Source organism: Leucoraja erinacea, chromosome 9, assembly GCF_028641065.1.
Source record: "Leucoraja erinacea ecotype New England chromosome 9, Leri_hhj_1, whole genome shotgun sequence".
NCBI lineage: Eukaryota > Metazoa > Chordata > Chondrichthyes > Rajiformes > Rajidae > Leucoraja > Leucoraja erinaceus.
Window position 1 is genome coordinate 9,036,999 of NC_073385.1, and position 11,341 is coordinate 9,048,339.

The window sequence follows — 11,341 nt, forward strand, 5'->3', positions numbered from 1 at the left end:
CAGAGATGCTGCCTGTCTCCAGAAGTTTGCGTCTACCGTCGATTTAAACCAGCATCTGCAGTTTTTTCCGACACAACTTCAGCAGGATGCTGCCTGAAATAGACCTTAGTAATGGGGGGAGATTGGATGGGGTGGTGTGTTTTCAATGCAGCAAAAGTAACTATGGGGGTGACCTGATAGATGTGCGCAGGATTATGAGAGGCACAAATAAGTTCTTACGACACTGTAAATGGATCGATTGTAACCATGTGTTGTCTTTCTGCTGACTGGTTAGCACACAACAAAAGCTTTTCACTGTACCTCGGTGCACGTGACAATAAACTAAACGAAACTGAAACTTTAAAAAGATTTTTCTTTCTCATCCCTACAGATCTGCTGCACAAGTTCACAAGTTCCCAGGTTGTAGTAGTAGTATTAGGCCATTCGGCCCATTAAGTCTACTCCCCCATTCAGTCATGCTGATCTATCGTCCCCTCTCAGCCCCAATCTCCTGCCTTCTCCCCATAACGCCTGACTAATCAAAAATCTGTCAATCCCCGCCTTAAAAATATCCACTGACTTGGCCTCCACAGCCATCTGTGGCAACGAATTGTGGAAATACAGTCGATAGTTAAAATTTATTTTCCCCTTGAAGGAAGTAGATAGGGTGAACACACGGAATCTTTATCGCAGGATACGGGGAATCAAAAACCAGAGGATGTCACCTATCCACGTTCTCCAGAGATGCTGAGTTACTCCAGCACTTTGTGTTCTTTTTTGTAAACCAGCATCTGCAGTTCCTTGTTTCTATGCTCTACCTGAGTTACTCCAGCACTTTGTGTTCTTTTTTGTAAACCAGCATCTGCAGTTCCTTGTTTCTACGCTCCACCTGCACCTTCCCTAGCAATTATTCACCGCCAGGGGTTTTCCAAGGCCGCCATGACTGAAATATGTCTAATTGCGTAGGAAGGTTTTGCTGCCTTTCTATGCCTGGACTTTTCGCTCCAAGGCGGTCAAAATCACAGGAGTTGTCAACTTCTTCAGCACATGATCTTACTAAGCAATTACAGCAGCGGAGAGGGGGGGGGGGGGGGGGGGGGGGGGGGCACAGTGGCGCAGCCGGTAGAGCCTCTGCCTCACAGCACCAGAGATACCGGGTTCGATCCTGACCTCGGGACTGCTGTCTGTGTAGAGTTTGCACGTTCTCCCTGTGACCACGTGGGTTTCCTCCGGGTGCGCCAGTTACCTTCCACATCCCAAAGAGGCGTGGGTTTGCAGGTTAATTGGCCTCTGTAAATTGCCCCAACCGTGCAGGGAGTGAATGAGAAAGTGGGATAACATAGAACTAGTGAACGGGTGGTCGATGGTCGGCATTGGGCTCGTGGGCCAAATGGAGCGATTCCTTACTGTATCTCTGAACTAAACTAAAGTAAACTAAACAGAACTAAACTAAACTAAACTACTGCTTTCAGTTTAGCCTAATCCTACATTGAGTGAAGGAAGGAACTGCAGATAGACAAAAATGCTGGAGAAACTCAGCAGGTGATGCAGCATCTATGGAGCGAGGGTGGGGATGGGAAGATGTGGCATATAGTGGGATCACGTTGGAGGTGACGAAAATGTCAGAGGATGATAGGTTGTATTTGATGGCTGGTGGGGTGGAAGGTGAGGACCAGGGGGACTGCTCTTGTTATGGGTGGGGGGGATGGGGAGTGAGAGCAGAGTCACAGGGTATAGAATAGACCCTGGTGAGAGCCTCATCTATATTAGAAGAGGGGAACCCCCGTTCCCTGAAGAATGAGGACATCTCCTGCCCTGGTGTGGAACACCTCATCCTGGGTGCAGATGCGGCGTAGACGGAGGAATTAGGAGTAGGGGATGGAGACCTTACAGGAAGCAGGGTGTGAATAAGTGTAGTCCAGATAGCCATGGGGACTGGAGATGTTGGTTTACACCAAAGATAATTCTGCAGGTCAGGCTGCATCTCTGGAGAAAAGGAATGGGTGATGTTTTGGGTCAAGACCCTTCTTCAGAGTGAGAGTCTGGGGAGAGATATGAAAAGATACAAAGAACATACGAATGAAAAATATACAAAAGGACAAATCAATACCAGTTACTCCAGCTTTTTGTGTCTAAACTAAAACTGCATTTGTACCTGATGTAAAGCACCCTAATTCTGTTTCAAACTAGACTTTGGCCAATTTTGTAATTATTATTAAGGAAGACATGGGCTGGTCAAGTTCTTTTATCATTTCACTTTTGCATCATTGCTCATTGCAAAGAGGAGGGAAAGGGTTTGAGCCGTAACAGCCCCAACGAAAGCTGCGAATTAGACTGGACATAGTCACAAAATGTTGGAGTAACTCAGTGGGACAGGCAGAATCTCTGGAGATAAGGAATGGGGGATATTTTTGGTCGCGACCCTTCTAGACTCTCCCACTAGTGGAAACATCCTCTCTACATCCACTCTGTTCAGGCCTTTCACTATTTGGTAAATTTCAATGAGGTCCACCTTCACCCTTCTAAACTCCAGTGCCATCAAACATTCATCATAGATTAACCCAACCATCCCGAGGATCATTTACGTAAAACCTCTCCAACCCTCTCTGCACCCTCTCCAACAAAAGCACATCCTTCCTCAGATTTGGGGCCCATGGTAGAGTATCATAGAGTCATAGAGTGATACAACATGGAAACAGGCTCTTCGGCCCAACTTGCCCACACTGGCCAACATGTCCCAGCTACACTTGTCCCACCTGCCTGCGCTTGGTCCATATCCCTCCAAACCTGTCCTATCCATGTACTTGTCTACCTGTAACTGTTTCTGAAACGTTGGGATAGTCCCAGCCTCAAATACCTCCTCTGGCAGCTTATTCCGTACACCCACCACCCTTTGTGTGAAAAAGTTACCCGTCAGATTCCTATTAAATCTTTTCCCCTTCACCTTGAACCTGTGTGCTGCATTTACCCGAAACGTCGCCCATTCCTTCTCTCCAGAGACGCTGCCTCTCCCATTTTGTGTCTATTTCCCGTGTAAACAGTATCTGCAGTTCCTTCCTGCACATAACACTGGACAGCCTTTCAGCTCACTCACAGCAATAATAAGGGTTGAGTTTCCTTTCAAAGGAATGCAGTTGTTATCCGCAGTTGCTTTAAGTGGTCTGATTATTGATCTCGCTACGTTAAATCCCGTATGGGACCGGCATCTCCCTGACTAAGGCCTTCCATCCATCGGTTAATTGCAAATCCAATACATATAGGCACAAATACACATATGGTATGGCATCACTTTGGATGCAATGAATACAACAGCATTTTCCAAGGGAAAAATTAATCGTTACCTCATATGACGGGGAACAATTGAAAAACTGCAACAAGGCCACTAAGAATTTTGTAAACCAATGCATATTCAATAGCAAAAACAGCTGGAGTAACTCAGCAGGACCGGCAGCATCTCCGGCGAGAAGGAATGGGTGATGTTTCCGGTCGAGACATTTCGTCATACTCCAGTCTGAAGACGGGTCTCGACCCGAAGCGTCAACCATTCCTTCTCTCCAGAGATGCTGCCTGTCCCGCTGAGTTACTCCAGCATTTTGTGTCTATCTTTGGTTTCAACCAGCATCTGCAGTCCCTTCCTACACATATTCAACACCAATGCCCAGATCAGTACATGTCCGTGTAATATTGAACAGCACCTTCGAAATTTCCTCACGTATCACCGCTGAACGATGAAGAAATCCCATGAGATAACACAATAATTTGCTATTTTCTAAAGTTATAAAGTAGTCATACTGCATAGTAACAGGCCCTTCGGTCCAGCGCATCGATTCCAACCATCATGCCTATTAAAACTACTTGCCTGCATTAATACCACATACCTCTATGTCGAGGAAGGAACAGCAGATGCTGCATTAGGCCGAAGATACACACAAAATGCTGGAGCAACTCAGCGTGTCAGGCAGCATCTCTGGAGAGAAAGGATGGGGACGGAGAAGGGGCGCGCCCCTAAAACGTCAGCCATCTTTTTTCTCCAGAGATGCTGCTTGAGCAGCTGAGTTATTCCAGCACTTTGTATAAACCAGCAGCCGGTATAAACATCCATCATGGTCTGGTTTGGCTCAGCCACCAATCACGACACCCGGAGGCTGCAGCGAATCGTCCGATCAGCAGAGAAGGTTATTGGCTGCAACCTTCCCTCCATTGATGAACTGTACACTGCAAGGGCCAGGAAGCGAGCGGGCAAGATCAACTCTGACCCCTCTCACCCTGGCCACAAACTCTTTGAATCACTTCCCTCTGGAAGGCGACTCCGGACTGTCAAAGCTGCCACAGCCAGACACAAAAACAGTTTTTATCCACGAGTAGTTGCTCTACTCAACAGCCAAAAATCTGTAGCCTCCCTTTGATCTGGTATTTTATTGGTTCACATGCTTGATCAATGGCATTTTATCATTAATGTTTTATTATTATTAATGTTTAGTGTTTTCTGTGTCATTCGCAACTGTCACTGTGTGTCATGTTGTTACTTGTGGGCGGAGCAGCAAGGCAAATTCCTTGTATGTGAATACGTGGCCAATACACACTTACTTACTTACTTACTTACTTACTTACTTACTTACTTACTTACTTACTTACTTACTTACTTACTTACTTACTTACTTACTTACTTACTTACTTACTTACTTACTTACTTACTAACTTACTAACTTACTTACTTACTTACTTACTTACTTACTTACTTACTTACTTACTTACTTACTTACTTACTTACTTACTTACTTACTTACTTACTTACTTACTTACTTACTACTTACTTACTTACTTACTTACTTACTTACTTACTTACTTACTTACTTACTTACTTACTTACTTACTTACTTACTTACTTACTTACTTACTTACTGCAGTTCTCTGTTTCCACTCCAGGCATGTTAGGTTGAAGAGCACGGCTGGAATTCCCATTCAAGTTCCCGGAGCATAACTGGAAACATTAGCTATTCAATTCTAATTGACAGAAAAAAACAATCTCAGTGACTTTCGCTAAAATACACATTGCTCCCTGTTGGTAGTTCTAGGGCTGTCTGTTTTAATAATTTACCAGGTCTATCTAGTGAAACCTTGACCATCCCACCCAAACCCTGTGGAAGGATCGAGACACCAAGCCACAGCTCACAACCATGGGTTAGATTAGAACAGTGGGCACGGTGGCGCAGTGGTAGAGTTGCTGCCTTACAGCGCCAGAGACCTGGGATTGATCCTGACTACGGGTGCTTGTCTGTACAGAGTTTGTACGTTCTCCCCGTGGCCTGCGTGGGTTTTCTCCGGGAGCTCCGGTTTCATCCCACACTCCAAAGACGCACAACATTGTAGGTTAATTGACCTGTAAATTGTCCCTAGTGTGTAGGGTAGAACTAGTGTACATGGTGATCGCTGGTCGGCATGGACTCGGTGGGCCGAAGGGCCTGTTTCCATGCTGTATCTCTGCATTAAACTAAACAGCACAGAACAGCAGCAGGCTCATCACAGTATCCATTTACAATGATACTATGGCATTTTCCGGGTTTTGGTTAGTTCTGTTTAGTTTAGAGATACAGCGTGGAAATAGGCCCTTCAGCCCAGCGAGTCCATGTTTCCATCAATGCCCGTACACTAGCACTATCCTACAGACTAAGGACTACAAACTAAATTAAACTACAAACCTGCATGTTTTTGGAGTGTGGGAGGAAACCAGAGCACCCGCAGAAAACCCACGCAGGTCAGGGAGAGAACATACAAACTCCGTACAGACAGCACCCATGGCCAGGATTGAACCCATGGTCAGGATTGAACCCGATTAAGGCAGCTAACCAACATCGCAGACCAAGTGCAGTTCACCCGATCGCTTGGCCTGCGCGCTGCATTCCTGCCTTACAACAGGAAGTGCGATTCAAAAGACCTGAAACCACTTTGGTTCCTTCGGGACGTCCCGAGGTTGTGGAGGTGCTTATATAAATAGTCGTTTCCCGCCCTTATCTTATCTTACTGCATCATTTAATCGTGTAATTATAGCAGTTAAGGAGTTGTGAGAAGCCAACTAAAACAGATGACCTATAATCATTGGGTTATTAATGCTTCAGAAACTGAATTTCTTACCGCTGAGGTTTCAGCGCTCCTGCCAAGACCAACAGCAGTTTTCATGGGCCTTTGCAAAGCAGTCAGGGTCCCGTATACACGGAAGTGAAGGGGGGCCTGGCCAAGCTGGCCATCTGCGAGTCACTGCGCCAGGTGGAAGAGGGCACTGCCCGAACCGGCTGCCTGCTCCTTTTCCGGGCGTGCGTCCGTGCCCGGGAGGTTTTGGAGCAGGACTACGCGTTGTCCACAAGCTCCCTGGGGGAATTCCGGGAACGCTGGGCACCGTGGGGGGGGTTTGGAATGCATCCTCAATAAGGATGGTGATACGGTCGTTAAGTCATTTATTTAGTGTATGTGTTTGACTTGTACTATGGTGGTGGGTTTTGTTTTGATTTATTTCGTGCTGTAAATATTATCGTAAATGATTGACAAAATTATTTTTGCGTTAAAAAAAAGGAAGCGAAGGATACATATGGTTTCATAGATACGTAGAAAATAAGTGCAGGAGTAGGCCATTCGGCCCTTCGAGCCAGCACCGCCATTCAATGTGATCGTGGCTGATCATCCCCAATCAGTACCCCGTTTCTGCTTTCTCCCCATATCCCTTGATTCCACTATCCCTAAGATCTCTATCTAACTCTGCTTTGAATGCATCCAGTGAATTGTCCTCCACTGCCTTCTGAGGCAGAGAATTCCACAAATTCACAACTCTCTGGGTGAAAAAGCTTTTCCTCATCTCAGTTCTAAATGGCCTACCCCCTATTTTTAAACTGTGACCCCTGGTTCTGGACTGCCCCAACATCGGGCACATGTTTCCTGCCTCTAGCCTGTCCAATCCCTTAATAATTGTTTATGTTTCTACAAGGTCCCCTCTCACCCTTCTAAATTCCAGCAGCACCTGAAACTCTGGTTGTAATCATTCAGCCTGAGTGAAAGGGTTTGTGGGGGGGAAGTGTGTGCGGGGAGGGGTTCGGTGGGAAACACATACCACGTTGTCAAAGTTGGTCAGAGATAAGTTGTGTAGGGAGAGGTTTTCTGCTGTGGGTTAAAGTTATCCACTGCCCCTGTTCTGAGCCTTCATCTTGTTCTGCCTACCTTTGTGAGCGGCCACATAGCTGCTATCTGACGGCAGTTGTAGCGCCGGAGACCCGGGTTTGATCCCGACACCGGGCGCTGTCTGTACGGAGTTTGTACGTTCTCCCCGTGACCTGCGTGAGTTTTCTCCAAGATCTTCGCTTTCCTCCCACACTCCAAAGACGCTCAGGATAGAAGGTTAGTTGGCTTGGTGTCAGCGTAAATTGACCCTAGTGTGTGTGTGGGGGATAGTGTTGGTGTGTGAGGATCGCTGGTCGGTGCGGACTCGTTGGGCCGAAGGGCCTGTTTCCCGCTGAATCTCTAAACTAAACTAAACTAAAACGGTGCCTGTCTGTGGCGGCATGTTGCCAAAACCACAACAGAGCACCATCAAATATAGTAAGTATAGCAAGTATAGTCAAATACACCTCCGCTCATTCTGCCTTAACCTACCTGATCTCCCGGTTGCTCAGCACTTCAACTCCCCCTCCCATTCCCAATCTGACCTTTCTGTCCTGAGCCTCCTCCATTGTCAGAGTGAGGCCCAGCACAAATTGGAGGAACAGCACCTCATATTTCACTTGGGTAGTTTACACCCCAGCGGTATGAACATTGACTTCTCTAACTTCAGATAGCCCTTGCTTTCCCTCTCCTTCCCCTTCCCAGTTCTTCCACTAGTCTTACTGTCTCCGCCTACATTCTATCTTTGTCCCACTCTCTCCTCTGACATTAGTCTGAAGAAGAGTCTCAACCCGAAACGTTGCCCATTCCTTCTCTCCAGAGATGCTGCCTCACCCACTGGGTTACTCCAGCATTTTGTGTCTACCTTCGATTTTACCAGCATCTGCAGTTCTTTCTTACACATAGTTCCGAGCAGGCACGAGCTGTGAGTAATTAGTCAGGATAGGCAGTGGCTTTAAAAAATCTTGGAAACCGCAGATTGTTCTCTCGACTTTTATCAAGTAATTTGTCTTCAATAGGTCCTATCTCTTAATAAAGTGTTTAAAAACATATAGCTTAAAAAAAATTACGTACCATATTATTTGTACACAAAATCCATTCTTCTCTCTTTGTTTCCTGTTGTACCAAGCTGTATTAAATGTTCTCATTGTTTTTGTTCCTTGGCGCTGTTGAAGTTCTTTAAGTTCCGGCATTGGTCGGCCATTTTAAATTATTTTGGTCTTTTCCTCGTAAGTTTGCTTCGAGAAACTCTTCAGGTAATCACTATCCATCTTTGAAAACCCCGCCTAGAAACTTGCGCACGCGCAGTAGGCTGGTGCGCAGTGCGCAGCGCAGCACATGCACGCAGTCCACGGTGTAAAGGCAGAATTTCAGCTGCCTTTATGGACCATTGCCACTGATGGCGTGAAGCATCGTCGACGGCACTTGAGTTGCACGTACTTCGGCGTTTTAAATGTACTGCGGATGAAAGGCACGTGACAATTATGCTTCATTCTTGTGGACAGAATGGATGTGGAGAGAATGTTTCCACTAGTGCAAAAGTCTCGGGCCAGAGGCCTTATGGGCCTGTTCCACTTGCGTGACTTTTTCGGTGACTGCCGGCACCCGTCATAGGTCAGAGCAGGTCGGCAAAAATTTTCAACGTTAAAAATCCAGAACAAGGGATGACTCTTTGGGCGATTGTGGACTCTACTCATGACCAGACAGGCAACACGCTGGCGATATGGTCACGAGTAGTCGCCCAAAGAGTCATACCTTGTGCTGGTCGCCGCTGGATTTTCAACATGGTGAAAATTTTCAGCGACTTGCAATGCCCCATGACGGATGCCCGCAGTAAGTGGGACAGGCCCATTAGTCTCTGAATAAAAGGGCATACCCTTAGAAATGAGACGAGGAAGAATTTCTTTACTCAGATGGTGGTGAATCTGTGGAATTTATTGGCACTGACGGCTGTGGAGGCCAAGTCAATGGATGCTTTTAAGGCAGAGATTGATGGATTCTTGATTAGTACGGGTGTCAGGGTTTATGGGGAGAAGGCAGGAGAATGGGGTTGAGAGGGAAAGATAGATCAGCCATGATTGAATGACGAATGGCTTAATCTTGCTCCTATAATTTATGAATTTATTAATCTGTTTCTGGAGAAAAAGAGAACATGGATGAATTCCTGCAGTTTCCGTCTCATAGTGTCATAGAGTCATGGAGTCTGGTGACCTTTGACCTGCACCTTCAGCCATCTTTGCCTCTGGGGCAGCTGGCACTCCATGTCGCTCGATTCGATCGTCCTCGGCTACCCGTAAAGCCGACTTGTCTTCTCCATCTTTAATTTGTTTTCCAATTCATAAACACGGATGTTCAAAGAAAACAAGAAGGAAACTAGGCTTCTTTTGAATGCCCAGCATGACTTGTCTCATGGGCTGCCGACTGATTAAACTTTAATTCCTGGAGACTCCAGGAGCATCTTGAAGGGTTGGCCACCCTGGAGGGGAGGGGGAGAAACTGGCAAAAGTGAAGAAATCAAACTAGTTATTTATGTCTTGAAGAGCGACAATAATTCTCCACGAGATCACAGCCTGACGTTCCCCGTTAAATATGTCAAACCAAAGCAATGCTACAGAACAGTCCAGTCATCAGCATTGGTTTAATGGCTTGTAGCCTCTGATTAACATTTAATAGTCACAGGCTGGTTATAGCACATTTTAACATACAGTCTGTGTGTACAGCCTTTAAATGGGGTTGCATTGCCTCATCAGCTTAATATGCAAATTTAGATCCTGGCAAGTCATTTTCAGCTCCCAACATTTCCTGATAAGAGGATTTCATTGCATCTATTTTACCCAGTTAGAAAAATCCACTTAACACCAGTAAACATTGCAGGAACTAGATTTTGGATGGCGATGAGCTGGAGAAATTCAAAGCTCGTTTTGTGTGGAAAGGAACTGCAGACGATGGTTGTACCGAAGAAAGACAAAGCTAGTTTGGAGATACACCGCGGAAACAGGCCCCTCAACCCACCGATTCTGCGCAGCCCAAGCCATCCCAGCACGCGTCCCCCACTATCCTACACACGGGGGGATGATTTACAATCTTTACCGAAGCCAATTAACCTACAAACCTGTACGTCTTTGGAGTGTGGGGGGAAACCGGAGCGCCCGGAGAAAACCCACGCAGGTCACGGGGAAAAGGAACAAGCGCTTCACAGATAGCGCCCATGGTCTGGATCGAACCTGGGTCTCTCGTGCTGTAAGGAAACAATTCTACCACTGCGCCACCGTGCCACCCCCAAAGAGAAAAGATGGGGAGCTGGTGAGCATGAGGAGGAGCAGAGGGGAGCAGTGAGAGAGGGTCTCACAGAACCTCCCATTGGGGAGAGGGGGGGGGGATCTTCATCAAAGTTGGCACACCTTGAGCAGATTTTGCAGTGGAGCAGACAAAATGTGTCGAAAGGAACTGCAGATGCTGGTTTAAACCGAAGATAGACACAAAATGCTGGAGTAACTCAGTGGGACAGGCAGCGTCCTCTGCTCCACCAGTGCTTTTTCTCCCAATATGCTGCCTAACCCGCTGAGTTACTGCAGCACTTGGTGCCAAACAGGGCTAGTTTGGAGAGATATGAGCCTAACTCAGGCAAGTGGGAATAGTGTAGCTGGGGCATGTTGGTTGTCACGTGCTAGTTGTGCTGAAGGGCTTGTTTCCACACTGTAAGACTCTATAACACTGTGACCACAATTGGTTGACTAGCAATATCATATTGTTGTGTGTGGGACCTCACTGTGTAGAACTGGCAACTGCATTTGCGCAAGAACGAACTGCAGATGATGGTTTACACCGAAGATAGACACAAAATCCTGGAGTAACTCAGCATCGCTGCAGAAAAGGAATAGGTGACTTTTCGGGTCAATATCCTTCTTCTGACTGTGAACAATGTGGTGGGAGATTGCAACCTTCACATGGTCCACTCTGTTTGGACTAATGCAATCAACCAGACGTGCACAAACAAATAGATGTCGTTTTTCACGCCACTTGATCTGCAACTTTAGGCTGTACACTCCATACGCAAGAACCGTGAACAATGACCAACAATGGACCATTGTGGGCTCCACATTTCCTTGATCAACGTTGCTGGCTTTGATTTGTCAATAGGCAATAGGGGCAGGAGTAGGCCATTCGGCCCTTCGAGCCAGCACCGTCATTTAATGTGATCATGGCTGATCATCCC